The sequence below is a fragment of the Triticum urartu genome, chromosome 1A, assembly GCF_056163025.1.
Source record: "Triticum urartu cultivar PI428250 chromosome 1A, HENAU_Tu73, whole genome shotgun sequence".
In the NCBI taxonomy this organism is placed as follows: Eukaryota; Viridiplantae; Streptophyta; class Magnoliopsida; order Poales; family Poaceae; genus Triticum; species Triticum urartu.
The window spans coordinates 88,309,951-88,326,695 of NC_141873.1; positions in this window are offsets into that span (position 1 = coordinate 88,309,951).

Here is a 16,745-nt window from a genome sequence, read left to right on the forward strand (position 1 = left end):
CAATTTCCTCTTGGATGCTCTAGACCATGACACCTAACTGTATGGAAGATGCACAGTCTTCAAAGGTAACAAGCGTCGGATCCACGCAGGATCAATCTCTTAAGTGATGCTCAATTGCTTTGGGTTTGTAGGTCTTTGGGTTTGGGTTTTCCTCGCTTGATGATTTTCACTCAAAGTCCTCGGAGGATGGGATGCTCTCAAATGACAAGTGTCAGTTTCTCTCGGAGCAGCCAACCAGCTAGTGGTTGTAGGGGGCGGCTATTTATAGCCTAGGGAGCAGCCCGACATGATAAGGCATAAATGCCCTTCAATGATATGACCATTAGGTGGGTAGATATTTTGGGACAGCTGGCGCATAGCACAGCAACGGTCGGAATGTTGAGTATCAAATTCCTCAGGGCTATCATGTTCCTCACTATGTAGGCAATCCGCACTGGCGAATTCCTAACTCCTCAGTCAGAACAAATTCCTCAGAGACCATAAGAACTTCGTCTCTGTCACTGAAGAAATTGACTGAACTGTATGAGATTTCCAATGGCTTCACTCGAAGGGATTGGTAGGTGTAGGATTTGAGTTGAGCATCACTTGGAAATTTTTCCTTAGTATTTCCTTGACCCCCTTTAACAGTACGGTGTTTCCTATGACTCAAGAAAGAGAGAATGAAACTACAAAAACAAAAGTCTTCACACTTCATGTTCCTCGAATGAATACCAAGTCTTCAGGATCACACCAATTTCTTCACTTTCAAAGTCTTCAGAAAGCCTTCATAAATCCAAAGTCTTCAGTCGAAGAACTTCATTTTTAGGGGCCGAGTTTCTCTGTAAATATCAAACTCCTCATAGACTTATAGACCTGTGTACACTCACAAACGCATCAGTCCCTTAACCTATAAGTTTTCAATACACCAAAATCACTAAGGGGCACTAGATGCACTTACATATATAACATACAAAAACTAACCTATAGGAAGTCGTGTCAATTTTTTGGGGTTCTGCATTGTATGAAACACGAAAACCTTTTTTAAACCCGATGCGAGGGACTAAATAAAACCACAAAATGATCTCTAAAGATTCTCAAATAAAACTTCTACACAAGTGATGGTTCGTTTTGTTCATATTTACGGATCTGTTTTAATTTTTGGGAATATTTTCTATAATTTCATGTACATTTTTTCTATTTCTAGAATAAGTTTTGAATACTGGATTATTTTTTAAAAATCATGAAGATTTTTTATTTCAACATCTATTTGATATTGTGAATATCTTTATAATATGCGAACAATTTTTTGAAATCATGAAAATTTTATGATTTTTGAAATATTTTTGAATTCACAAACAATTTATGATTTCTCAATATATTTTTAAAGCTCGTAACTTTTTGAAATTTGGTTCTTTTGAAAATCTTGAATTAACTTAAAGAAGGAAAAACAAAAAAAATGAAAAAGTGAAAAGGATAAAACAAAATAGAAAACAGGGGCGCCACCACCCATACATGGGTCGGCCCATTAGCGCGTGCGGGAAGAGAAGGCGCACTTCCTACTGAGAAAAAGGGGAGAAAGGGGGTAGGAACCAGGGATCAAACCCTAGTGAGCCTATGGATCCCGGACTATCTCTTTCCATAAAGTTTTCTCATGAACCCGTCACCCACCAGTGCACCAACTTGCATGATTCCAAAAGTATGTGTGCCACTTCACACGATTCTGGCCTAGCCTAGGTGAAAGGACATGCGGTGCCCTCATGTGTGGTTTTGGTAATTGATGACATTCTCTATGGACTTGCATTGAGTTATATTTGAAGGATTTGTCCATAGGCATTTCTTGAAGTCCATGTGTTGGTTTCAAGGAGTTTATGAATTGACCAAGGTGATATTAAGGAATTATCCAAAGTTTGGTCATGCGAGTGTTGGGAGTATTGCAAGCATGTTTTGAAGAAGAAGATTGTGTGATCATTCATGCTTACCTTCAAGGCATCATCCAAATGAAGAGAGTTGGAAACGTTCAAGGTTGATCAAGACTAAGTCAAGAGTGAATCAAATTTATCAACTCACAAAGCATAGAAGATGTACCGGGAGGGATCAAGTGATCCCATGAAATGATAAGCATTGCCAATTACGCTTTGTGTACTAACCCATGGTCTTCGTGAGAGTTCCTTGTGGGGTTAGGTTGCGGTGTGCACGTTCAAGTGATGCATCACGAAGAGATCAAGTGCTTGAAGCTTTCCGTCCATTGTGGTGACAATGGACTTATTAAGATGTGCGAAAGAGTGGCTCACCCATAGTGGAGTATGGGGGAGCAATCAACTAGTCTTCATCGAGCCAACGCAATCAAGAAAGGTGCTCCAACTTGAGGGAGTCAAGATCGTCATTATCTAGCTCAAGTGGACCATGCGCAAGGCAAAGGTTTGCCCTTCATAGGTTTTCTATTTTACCGGTCTCATAGTGGTAGTTGGGAGACTGGGTTGTAGGATCGATTGTCGTACCATCAAGGGGGGATCTCTAGTGAGTAGCTTGATTGTATCATTCATCGAGAGCTCAAACCATTGCATCCTTGCATCATCTATCTTGGTTCTTGTTTGATTCTTCTCCTTGTGAGATTTGGATCTCATGGTCATCTTATTGACAAGCTCGAGTTCATCGAAAACTGATTTCATATGAATCTTCTTTTGTGTTTTCGATGTTTGTTGGGGATATAACTATTAGGTATGACCCGCCCAAGAGGGGCCGGGTCATCCCCATGACGATTCATCACAATGAAGCCCAAGATCATATGGCGGTTCATAGGTAGGCTTAGTAGAGGGCCCAGACCTGAAGGCGACTTAAGGCCCATAGATATAAACCGTCATGTATGTAAAGCTTGTATTGTGAGGTATGTAAGAAAGGTCACCGAGCCGGATACGTTGTATAAACCGGCCGAGACTCTAAGGGCCGCAGGGCGTCAACCCGTGTATATAAGGGGACGACCTAGCGGCGGCTTAAGAGAAGAAAAACAACAGATCGAGAGCCGGGTCAAGCGTATTCGCTCCCTGCTCATCGAAACCCTAGCAATACCAACTACAAACTAGACTAGGCTTTTATCTTCATCGTAAGGGGCCGAACCAGTATAAACTCCTCGTGTCCTTTGTCCTGATTAACCCCTTTAAGCTAACCTCAACGCGATGGCTCCACGACTAAGTCCTCACACTAGGACATCTGCCGTGAAAATTCCATGATAGTTGGCGCCCACCGTGGGGCTATCGCATGATGGTTTCGAGTTCTTAAATGGCAACTTTGAAGGGATCAAGGGATACACTGTGGGCCGGATGACCAAGAGTCGTCGCGACAAGCTCTACATTGATGATGCAGGCTGGGGCCCCAAGGTCGGCTCAATTGAGTACGGGTACCAGGTCCCCTTCGGTGGAATCCATGTCTTCATCGGCAAGATCGGCGAACCGGGCCCTGAGCCGGACATCTGCACCAACATCGTCGAGACGGCTCAGCGTGCGATACCCGCCCGGGTTCGGCCTGCCATGAATTGTGCCTTCGTGGGATTTATCCATGGAGTGGAATCTAAGGACAGACCAGCATCTTGTGATGAGATCGTCGTCTACTTTGATGGCGAGTCATCCATCGGTGAGACAATGTCATTGTATCAACTGCCAGACGGCCGGCTTGGGGGCTGTTCCGACGGCGACAGTATTCCGGACCTCTATGAGCCGCCGAATCGGGTTGCAATCTTCATGGCCGGTACACAACCCGTGCAACATTCATCAACAGCGACAGAGTTGATTTCCGGTTCAGCAACGACAGCGGCTGCCGGGGCAGGAGGCCCTGAGCGCCCGCCAGCTCAAGCTTTAACTGATCTACTGGACAAGTTGACATCACTGTTAACAGCGGTGGTTAACTCGGCGGATCAAGATCAGCATAATGCGGCAATCACGAAGCCGCGTGATGAGATAGCGCAGGCCAAGGAGGAGCTAAACGCAAAAAGCGCTAGGATGGCTGAGGAGCGGACCGCTTTGGATGCTCAGGCTCAATGGATTCAGTCACAATCTTTCTGGCTCATGTTAGATCAGAACGCTTCCAATGAAGTCATGAGGAGGAGGCATCAGACTCGTCTACCTTCGGTTTATGAGGCCAGGAATCTCTTTAACACGCCAGGTGCAGGAACCAGTAACCCGGCGGTAGCGAACCGGGTCGAAGCGCCTAGGACGGATACGCCGGTTCAGCCGCGCACAATGGACCCGCCTCGTCAGAACACCAACCCACCGCAACACGTACCGACGCCATCGGGTCATTATTCTAACCCTTTGGATAACATGATCGCTGCAGCGTCACGACTGGTGGCCCTTCCGGTTGATGGTGAGTCGCCAACGGCGGTCGAGACACGGAGAGCCAGAGAACTTCTCCAAACAGCACTGACCCAACCATTTCACCCTTTGCCCAAGTCAAAGTTACAGCCGACATCTTGATGAGCCAGCGGTGTCAAGCAGTGGACGTAACCATAACCCGCCGCGCGAGCATAACCCGGCGGGCGGTAGTGCTGATGCTCAGAATGTGGTGGATCAAGGAAGAGCTCGTCGGGAGGCCGAGTTAGCGGCACAGTATGCGGCTCGACAGCCAACTCCAGTTCGTCTGACCACCTTTGTGGAGCCAGCTATGACCTTTAGCAACCTGGGCATGCCATGCTTGGTGCCAGATCTACGTAATGAGCGCCTACCCAAGGATTTTAAAGGTCCTCACAAGGTGCCCAACTATACAGCCGATTTAAGTCTGAAGGCATGGATTGAGAGCTATGAGATGGCCATGGAGTTGCTGGATGTCAGCGAGGCTGCATGTGCTAAATATTTCCCCCTGATGTTAGAAGGGATGGCCCGCACTTGGTTGAAGGGGCTCCCTGCCAATTCCATCGGGTCATGGGCCGAGTTAAAGGCCCGGTTCATTCAGAACTTCAAGGATACATGTAAACATCCCATGTCAATTGTGGATCTGGCCTCCTATGTTCAAGAGGAAGGTGAGTCAACAACCCATTGGGTGCGTCGGGTCTTAACAATCTTGCACTCGTCGGATCACATCAATGCCGACTCAGCGGTGTTGATGTTGGAGAACAATTGTCGTTTCATGCCTTTGAAGCAGAAGCTAGGGCAGCTCAAGCGCCACAGCAATGACATGGGGACGCTCATGGCGGCTATCGTTAAGTATGCTGACTCTGATAGTACCAAGGACCCCGAGTCTGATGATGACAAACTGGGGAAGGGAAGGAAGAGCAGCAACGCCAAGGGGCAGCAGCATAACCTGGGAGGCAGTGGTAAGCGCAAGGCTGACAATAATTTTGATTTTGTGGCTAACACCAATGCACATAATAGTGGTCAGCATCGCAAGGGTAAACCGCCCCCACGGGCCGGAGGATCCGGTATAAATCTTGAACATATGTTAAATCAGCCCTGCCCAAAACATGGTACAAAGGAAAGACCATCTGGGCACCTATGGAAGAATTGTCATATTATGAAGGAGTGCAAGAATTCCAATCTTTTTCATGACAGCCATGGGCCAGGTGGCGGCTCTGGGCCCGGCTCTCATGGTCCGGGTTATTGCAGTGGCGATTCTAACTCTGGATTCCAAGGAAACCAAGGTAATTACAACAACCAGGGTGGTTACAACCAGCAGAGTAATCAGGAGGGCCAGCAACAGCAACAGTCTGGTTATCAGAGCAACCCAAAGCAGTTGAATAGTGGGCAATACTATGTGTTCACCACTAGCCTGTGTAAGCGTGACCAGAAGCTTCATAAGAGATCAGTTAATGTCGTTGCGCCGACGGTTCCTCGTTATCTGCATTGGTCTGAGCAGCCCATCGTGTGGAGTTGGGAAGATCACCCGCCCCGAGTTGATAATCCGGGTCATTTGGCTTTGGTGGTCGCACCTCAGGTTGGAGGATATAAGTTTACCAAAGTAGTCATGGACGGAGGGAGCAGCATCAATATCCTTTATTATGAAACTTTCCGTCGCATGGGGTTAACTGATAAAAATCTTAAGCCATCAAACACTATTTTCCATGGCGTGGTGTCTGGTAAGTCGGCATATCTAGTTGGTAAGATAGCTCTGGAAGTTGTTTTTGGAGATGATCATGACTCTAGGTCAGAGACGTTGACCTTTGAAGTGGTCAAGATCCACAACCCCTATCACGCTCTGTTTGGACGGCCGGCTTATGCTAAATTCATGGCATGGCCTTGTTATGTGTATCTGCACTCAAGATGCCGGGTCACAAGGGAACCATCACGGTGCATGGGAGCCATAGGATAGCCCTGGAATGTGAAGAAGGAGATGCGGCTTATGCTGAGTCGGTTTGTGCAACGAAGGAGTTAAAATTTTACAAAGACAATGTTGACCCGACAGATATGACGTCTTTGAAAAAGCCACCATAGAGCATGATCTGGTTCTCAAGTTTAAGTCAGCATACGATACCAAGATGGTTGATTTTGTTCCTGGCGACTCATCCAAGTAGTTCAGCATCAATGCTAATCTGGATCCGAAATAGGAAAGCGTGCTCATCGAGTTCATCTGTGAGAACCGGGACATCTTCGCATGGAAGCCTTCAGACATGTCAGGTGTACCGAGAGAACTCGCTGAGCACACTCTTAATATTGATCCAAAGTTTAAGCCGGTCAAGCAGTTTCTTCACCGTTTTAATGAGGAGAGGCGGAAGGCCATCGGAGAAGAAGTAGCCCGGCTCTTGGCAGCTGGGTTTATCATTGAACTTTTCCATCCTGAGTGGTTGGCTAACCCGGTGCTGGTACTTAAGAAGAACGGCACTTGGCGTATGTGTGTGGACTACACGGATTTAAACAAGGCTTGTCCGGCTGATCCTTTTGCTCTCCCTCGTATTGATCAGATTATTGATGCTACGACAGTTTGTGAGCGTTTGAGTTTTTTGGATGCTTATTCTGGTTATCATCAGATCAAGATGGCAGTTAAGGACCAGGAGAAGACAACTTTCATAACTCCCTTTGGAGCCCTCTGCTATGTGTCTATGCCTTTTGGGCTCAAGAGGCCCAGGCGACTTATCAGAGATGTGTGCAAAATTGCCTTCATAACCAAATCGGGCGTAATATTCATGCTTATGTGGATGATATTGTGGTGAAATCTAGAGAGAGAGAGACATTGATAGATGATTTGAAGGAAACCTTTGAAAATCTCTGGGTTTACAAGATGATGCTTAACCCGGCCAAGTGTGTCTTTGGTGTACCGGCAGGCAAGCTCTTGGGGCTTTTAGTGTCTAACAAAGGTATTGAAGCTAACCTGGAAAATATTAAAGCCATCACTTCGCTGGCTAAGCCGGCGTGTATCAATGATGTGCAATGCCTGGCGGGTCGTATTGCGGCGTTGAGCTGGTTCATAAGCCGGTTGGGAGAGAAGGCTATCCCTCTGTATCAGATGATGAAAAAGACAGATAACTTCATCTGGAGTGATGCTGCTAATACAACATTTGAGGATTTGAAGAAGCAGTTGGCTGAGCCGCCCGTGCTTGCAGCCCCTATTGATAAAGAGCCTTTGTTGTTATATGTGGCTGCTAATAGCCGGGCAGTCAGTGTAGCTATTGTGGTGGAAAGGAAGGAAGCATGCAAAGAGTATCCGGTTCAAAGGCCGGTTTATTATATCAGTGAGGTGCTTATTGAGTCCAAGAAGAGATATCTGCACTGGCAGAAGCTTGTATATGGGGTGTTCTTGGCTAGCCGGAAGCTTAAACATTATTTTCTGGGTCATCCCATCACTGTGGTTAGCTCTGCTCCTTTGGGAGATATCATCCAAAACAGGGAGGCAACTAGACGGGTTGCTAAGTGGGCTGTTGAGCTTGGACCTCACGGGTTAAAATATGTACCTCGCACGGCCATCAAATCTCAGGCGCTGGTGGATTTCATCAATGATTGGATAGAACTGCAGATGCCTGAGGAAAAGCCAGATAACACATATTGGACTATTCACTTTGATGGGTCCAGGCAATTGGAGGGCTCGCGGTCTAGAGTTATTCTTGCTTCCCCTCAAGGTGATAAATCCTGTTATGTTCTCTGTTTGATGTTTCCTTGTACTAACAATGCAGCTGAGTATGAGGCCTTGCTCCACGGTCTTCGGATGGCTAAGGAAATGAACTTAAGCCAGGTTAGGTGCTTCGGCGACTCAGACTTAGTGGCTCAGCAAGTCTCTGGTACTTGGGATTCTAAAGATCCACTCATAGCGGCTTATCGGCGAGAGGTGGATGTTATTGCTGGTCACTTTAAAGGTTATCAAGTTGAGCACGTGGATCGGAGGAAAAATGAAGCAGCAGACGCTTTAAGCCGGTTGGGTTCTCAACATAAACCGGTGCCGCCTAATAATGTTTTTCTTGACGTTTTGCATAACCCGTCCGTCAAGTTGCCTACAGAGGAGGATTTGGCTATTCCTGACCCGGAGGCTCAGTTGGTGGCGGCTCTTCATGTAATCCCGGATTGGACAGTACCTTATTGGCTTATATGACCCGGGGCGAGTTACCTGAGGACGAAACCTTAGCCAGGCAGATAACCCGACGGTCTAAGTCAATGACAATTGTTAATGGAGAGTTACATCATTGCAGTGTCACAGGGGCGTTTCAATGTTGTGTCTCTCCAGAAGAGGGTTGTGAGATCTTACGAGAGATTCATGAAGGAGACTGTGGTCATCATGCCGGTTCAAAGTCCCTTGTGGCTAAAGCTTTTCGTCATGGATTTTATTGGTTAACAACCCATGCTGATGCAGAGGACCTCGTCAGCAAGTGTGATGGATGTCAGAAATTTGCACGACGAGCCCATGTGTCGGCTCAAGAATTGAGGATGATTCCAATTACTTGATCGTTTTTAGTTTGGGGGCTTGATATGGTTGGACCTTTCAAAAGATCCAAGGACAAGAACACCCACCTTTTGGTGGAAGTTGATAAGTTCACTAAGTGGATAGAGGCAGAGCCGGTCAACAAGTGTGATGCAAGAACGGCGGTTCAATTCATGAAGAAGGTGATCTTCCGTTTTGGCTTTCCACACAGCATTATAACAGACAATGGCACTAATCTCTCTAAAGGTGCTATGGAAGAATTCTATCAACGTGAGCATATCCAGCTTGATGTATCATCAGTAGCTCACCCCCAATCCAATGGTCAAGCTGAGAGGGCAAATCAAGAGATCTTGAAAGGCATCAAACCCCGGCTTATGGTTCCCCTGCAGAGGACGCAGGGTTGTTGGGTGGAAGAGCTACCTTCCGTGTTATGGAGCATCAATACCACCCCAAACAGGTCTATGGGATAATGGGATTTACACCTTTCTTCATGGTTTATGGAGCAGAGGCAGTTCTCCCTAGTGACATCCGTCATGACTCACCTCGTGTGGCGGCTTATGTTGAAGCTGACAATGAAAGAGCACGTCAAGAAGCACTTGACCTGTTGGATGAGGAGCATGACATCGCGGCGTCTCGTTCGGCGATTTACCAGTAAGATCTGCGCCGTTATCACAATCGTCGGGTTAAAACCAGAACTTTTCAAGAAGGCGACCTGGTGCTCTGACTTATCCAGGATCAGACGGATATGCACAAGTTATCCCCACCTTGGGAAGGACCTTTTGTGGTCAGCAAGAATCTGAACAACGGGTCATATTACCTTATCGATGTTCGAGACCACAAGGACTCACGCACGTCGGAGGAGGAGACCCGCCGGCCGTGGAACATAGCTTATCTTCGGCCTTACTACACTTAAGCCACTGGCTCTTCCAATGTACATATTTTTACAATGTATATATTATGATCAATATAATAAAGCCGGCATCCTTGTTAAAACAGGGCCTCTTTCATTGTTTCTCTTTGAATAATGAGTTCTTTGGTCACATGGGGGCTTCTGCTTTATACAGCAAAGTTATTATTACCCTTTGATCCGGCCTATAGGCCACACATAAAAAAACTTGGGGGCTTCCTGTTCAAACATAGGTGTATTCACCAAAGAGAACATAGCATTACTACCCAGCAGGTTAAAGGAACCAAAGAGAGTCTGTTGCAAAAGCACAACTCAAACATAGGTACCCATTGAGCACAGCTCAAAACATTGCTTGGGGCTCTTTTGTTATAAAGAACAAAGAGTTTGATACGTCTGTTGGGAACGTAGTAATTTCAAAATTTTCCTACGCACACGCAAGATCATGGTGATTCATAGCAATGAGAGGGGAGAGTGTTGTCTACGTACCCTCGTAGACCGGAAGCGGAAGCATTAGCACAATGCGGTTGATGTAGTCGTACGTCTTCACGGCCCGACCGAATAAGCACCGAAACTACAGCACCTCCGAGTGCCAGCACACGTTCAGCTCGATGACGATCCCCGGACTCCGATCCAGCAGAATGTCGGGGAAGAGTTCCGTCAGCACGACGGCGTGGTGACGATGTTGATGTTCTACCGTCGCAGGGCTTCGCCTAAGCACCGCTACAATATTATCGAGGATTATGGTGGAGGAGGGCACCGCACATGGCTAATAGATCTCAAGGATCAATTGTTGTGTCTAGAGGTGCCCCCCTACCCCCATATATAAAGGAGCAAGGGGGAGGGGCGGCCGACCAGGAGGAGGCGCGCCAGGGAGGAGTCCTACTCCTACCGGGAGTAGGACTCCCTCCTTTCCTTGTCCAACTAGGAGAGGGGGAAGGAAGGGAGAGAGGAGAGAAAGGAAAGGGGGGCGCGCCGCCCCTCCCTCCTTGTCCAATTCAGACTAGAGGGGGAGGGGGCGCGCAGCCTGCCCTGGCCGCCCCTCCTCTGCTCCACTTTGGGCCCATGAGGCCCATTAACCCCCGAGGGGGGGTCCGGTAACCCCCGGTACTCCGTTTTATATCCGATAACTCTCGGAACCATTCCTGTGTCCGAATATAGTCGTCCAATATATCAATCTTTATGTCTCGACTATTTCGAGACTCCTCGTTATGTCCGTGATCACATCCGGGACTCCGAACAACCTTTGGTACATCAAAATATATAAACTCATAATGAAACTGTCATCGTAACGTTAAGCGTGCGGACCCTACGGGTTCGAGAACAATGTAGACATGATCGAGACACGTCTCCGGTCGATAACCAATAGCGGAACCTGGATGCTCATATTGGCTCCTACATATTCTACGAAGATCTTTTATCGGTCAGACCGCATAACAACATACGTTGTTCCCTTTGTCATCGGTATGTTACTTGCCCGAGATTTGATCGTCGGTATCTCAATACCTAGTTCAATCTCGTTACCAGCAAGTCTCTTTACTTGTTCCGTAATACATCATCCCGCAACTAGCTTATTAGTTGCAATGCTTGCAAGGCTTATGTGACGTGCATTACCGAGAGGGCCCAGAGATACCTCTCCGACAATCGGAGTGAAAAATCCTAATCTCAAAATACGCCAACCCAACAAGTGCCTTTGGAGACACCTGTAGAGCACCTTTATAATCACCCAGTTACGTTGTGACGTTTGGTAGCACACAAAGTGTTCCTCCGGCAAATGGGAGTTGCATAATCTCATAGTCATAGGAACATGTATAAGTCATGAAGAAAGCAATAGCAACAAACTAAACGATCAAGTGCTAAGCTAACGAAATGGGTCATGTCAATCACATCATTCTCCTAATGATGTGATCCCGTTAATCAAATGACAACTCTTTGTCCATGGTTAGGAAACATAACCATCTTTGATCGACGAGCTAGTCAAGTAGAGGCATACTAGTGACACTCTGTTTGTCTATGTATTCACACATGTATTATGTTTCCGGTTAATACAATTCTAGCATGAATAATAAACATTTATCATGATATAAGGAAATAAATAATAACTTTATTATTGCCTCTAGGGCATATTTCCTTCAGTCTCCCACTTGCACTAGAGTCAATAATCTAGATTACACAGTAATGATTCTAACACCCATGGAGCCTTGGTGCTGATCATGTTTTGCTCGTGGAAGAGGCTTAGTCAACGGGTCTGCAACATTCAGATCCGTATGTATCTTGCAAATCTCTATGTCTCCCACCTGGACTAGATCCCGGATGGAATTGAAGCGTCTCTTGATGTGCTTGGTTCTCTTGTGAAATCTGGATTCCTTCGCCAAGGCAATTGCACCAGTATTGTCACAAAAGATTTTCATTGGACCCGATGCACTAGGTATGACACCTAGATCGGATATGAACTCCTTCATCCAGACTCCTTCATTTGCTACTTCCGAAGCAGCTATGTATTCCGCTTCACACGTAGATCCCGCCACGACGCTTTGTTTAGAACTGCACCAACCGACAGCTCCACCGTTTAATGTAAACACGTATCTGGTTTGCGATTTCGAATCGTCCGGATCAGTGTCAAAGCTTGCAACAACGTAACCGTTTACGATGAGCTCTTTGTCACCTCCATATACGAGAAACATATCCTTAGTTCTTTTCAGGTACTTCAGGATGTTCTTGACCGCTGTCCAGTGATCCACTCCTGGATTACTTTGGTACCTCCCTGCTAGACTTATAGCAAGGCACACATCAGGTCTGGTACACAGCATTGCATACATGATAGAGCCTATGGCTGAAGCATAGGGAACATCTTTCATCTTCTCTCTATCTTCTGCAGTGGTCGGGCATTGAGTCCGACTCAACTTCACACCTTGTAACACAGGCAAGAACCCTTTCTTTGCTTGATCCATTTTGAACTTCTTCAAAATCTTGTCAAGGTATGTGCTTTGTGAAAGTCCAATTAAACGTCTCGATCTATCTCTATAGATCTTTATGCCTAATATGTAAGCAGCTTCACCGAGGTCTTTCATTGAAAAACTCTTATTCAAGTATCCCTTTATGCTATCCAGAAATTATATATCATTTCCAATCAATAATATGTCATCCACATATAATATTAGAAATGCTACAGAGCTCCCACTCACTTTCTTGTAAATACAGGCTTCTCCAAAAGTCTGTACAAAACCAAATGCTTTGATCACACTATCAAAGCATTTATTCCAACTCCGAGAGGCTTGCACCAGTCCATAAATGGATCGCTGGAGCTTGCACACTTTGTTAGCTCCCTTTGGATCGACAAAACCTTCTGGTTGCATCATATACAACTCTTCTTCCAGAAATCCATTCAGGAATGCAGTTTTGACATCCATTTGCCAAATTTCATAATCATAAAATGCGGAAATTGCTAACATGATTCGGACAGACTTAAGCATCGCTACGGGTGAGAAGGTCTCATCGTAGTCAACCCCTTGAACTTGCCGAAACCCTTTTGCGACAAGTCGAGCTTTGTAGACAGTAATATTACCGTCGGCGTCAGTCTTCTTCTTGAAGATCCATTTATTCTCAATTGCTTGCCGATCATTGGGCAAGTCAACCAAAGTCCACACTTTGTTCTCATACATGGATCCCATCTCAGATTTCATGGCTTCTAGCCATTTTGCGGAATCTGGGCTCACCATCGCTTCTTCATAGTTCGTAGGTTCATCATGATCTAGTAGCATGACTTCCAGAACAGGATTACCGTACCACTCCGGTGCGGATCTTGCTCTGGTTGATCTACGAGGTTCGGTAGTAACTTGATCTGAAGTTTCATGATCATTATCATTAGCTTCCTCACTAATTGGTGTAGGTGTCACAGAAACCGGTTTCTGTGATGTACAACTTTCCAATAAGGGAGCAGGTATAGTTACCTCATCAAGTTCTACTTTTCTCCCACTCACTTCTTTCGAGAGAAACTCCTTCTCTAGAAAAACTCTGAATTTAGCAACAAAAGTCTTGCCTTCGGATCTGTGATAGAAGGTGTACCAACAGTCTCCTTTGGGTATCCTATGAAGACACATTTCTCCGATTTGGGTTCAAGCTTATCAGGTTGAAGCTTTTTCACATAAGCATCGCAGCCCCAAACTTTCAGAAACGACAACTTTGGTTTCTTGCCAAACCACAGTTCATAAGGCGTTGTCTCAACGGATTTCGATGGTGTCCTATTTAACGTGAATGCAGCCATCTCTAAAGCATAACCCCAAAATGATAACGGTAAATCAGTAAGAGACATCATAGATCGCACCATATCTAATAAAGTACGATTACAATGTTCGGACACACCATTACGCTGTGGTGTTCCGGGTGGCGTGAGTTGCGAAACTATTCCGCATTGTTTCAAATGTAGACCAAACTCGTAACTCAAATATTCTCCTCCACGATCAGATCGTAGAAACTTTATTTTCTTGTTACGATGATTTTCAACTTCACTCTGAAATTCTTTGAAATTTTCAAATGTTTTAGACTTATGTTTCATTAATTAGATATACCCATATCTGCTTAAATCATCTGAGAAGGTGAGAAAATAATGATATCCGCCAAGAGCCTCAACATTCATTGGACCACATACATCTGTATGTATGATTTCCAACAAATCCATTACTCTCTCCATAGTACCGGAGAACGGCGTTTTAGTCATCTTACCCATGAGGCACGGTTCACAAGTACCAAGTGATTCATAATCAAGTGGTTCCAAAAGTCCATCAGTATGGAGTTTCTTCATGCGCTTTACATCGATATGACCTAACCGGCAGTGCCACAAATAAGTTGCACTATCATTATCAACTCTGCATCTTTTGATTTCAACATTATGAATATGTGTATCACTACTATCGAGATTCATCAAAAATAGACCACTCTTCAAGGGTGCATGACCATAAATGATATTACTCATATAAATAGAACAACCATTATTCTCTGATTTAAATGAATAACCGTCTCGCATCAAACAAGATCCAGATATAATGTTCATGCTCAATGCTGGCACCAAATAACAATTATTTAGGTCTAATACTAATCCCGAAGGTAGATGTAGAGGTAGCGTGCCGACCGCGATCACATCGACTTTGGAACCATTTCCCACGCGCATTGTCACCTCGTCCTTAGCCAATCTTCGCTTAATCTGTAGCCCCTGTTTCGAGTTGCAAATGTTAGGAAAAGAACCAGTATCAAATACCCAGGTGCTACTGCGAGCATTAGTAAGGTGCACATCAATAACATGTATATCACATATACCTTTGTTCACTTTGCCATCCTTCTTATCCGCCAAATACTTGGGGCAGTTCCGCTTCCAGTGACCAGTCTGCTTGCAGTAGAAGCACTCAGTCTCAGGCTTAGGTGCAGACTTGGGTTTCTTTTCCTGAGCAGCAACTTGTTTGCTGTTCTTCTTGAAGTTCCCTTTCTTCTTCCCTTTGCCCTTTTTCTTGAAACTGGTGGTCTTATTGACCATCAACACTTGATGCTCCTTCTTGATTTCTACCTCCATGACTTTTAGCATTGCGAAGAGCTCAGGAATAGTCTTATTCATCCCTTGCATATTATGGTTCATCACGAAGCTTTTGTAGCTTGGTGGCAGTGATTGAAGAACTCTGTCAATGACACTATCAATAGGAAGATTAACCCCCAGTTGAGTCAAGTGATTATGATACCCAGACATTTTGAGTATATGTTCACTGACAGAACTATTCTCCTCCATCTTGCAGCTATAGAACTTATTGGAGACTTCATATCTCTCAATCCGGGCATTTGCTTGAAATATTAACTTCAACTCCTGGAACATCTCATATGCTCCATGACGTTCAAAACGTCGTTGAAGACCCAGTTCTAAGCCGTAAAGCATGGCACACTGAACTATCGAGTAGTCATCAGCTTTGCTCTGCCAGACGTTCATAACATCTGGTGTTGCTCCTGCAGTAGGCTTGGCACTTAGCGGTGCTTCCAGGACGTAATTCTTCTTTGCAGCAATGAGGATAATCCTCAAGTTACGGACCCAGTCCGTGTAATTGCTACCATCATCTTTCAACTTTGCTTTATCAAGGAACGCATTAAAATTCAACAGAACAACAGCATGAGCCATCTATCTACAATCAAACATAGACAAGCAAGATACTATCAGGTACTAAGTTCATGATAAATTTAAATTCAATTAATCATATTACTTAAGAACTCCCACTTAGAAAGATATCCCTCTAATCCTCTAAGTGATCACGTGATCCAAATCAACTAAACCATGTCCGATCATCACGTGAGATGGAGTAGTATCAATGGTGAACATCAATATGTTGATCATATCTACTATATGATTCACGCTCGACCTTTCGGTCTCTGTGTTCTGAGGCCATATCTGTTATATGCTAGGCTCGTCAAGTTAAACCTGAGTATTCCGCGTGTGCAACTGTTTTGCACCCGTTGTATTTGAACGTAGAGCCTATCACACCCGATCATCACGTGGTGTCTCAGCACGAAGAACTTTCGCAACGGTACATACTCAGGGAGAACACTTATACTTTGATAATTTAGTGAGGGATTATCTTATAATGCTACCGTCAATCAAAGCAAGATAAGATGCATAAAAGATAAACATCACATGCAATCAATATAAGTGATATGATATGGCCATCATCATCTTGTGCTTGTGATCTCCATCTTCGAAGCACTGTCATGATCACCATCGTCACCGGCGCGACACCTTGATCACCATCGTAGCATCGTTGTCGTCTCGCCAATCTTATGCTTCCACGACTATCGCTACCGCTTAGTGATAAAGTAAAGCATTACAGCGCAATTGCATTGCATACAATAAAGCGACAACCATATGGCTCCTGCCAGTTGCCAATAACTCAGTTACAAAACATGATCATCTCATACAATAAAATTTAACATCATGTCTTGACCATATCACATCGCAACATGCTCTGCAAAAACAAGTTAGACGTCCTCTACTTTGTTGTTGCAA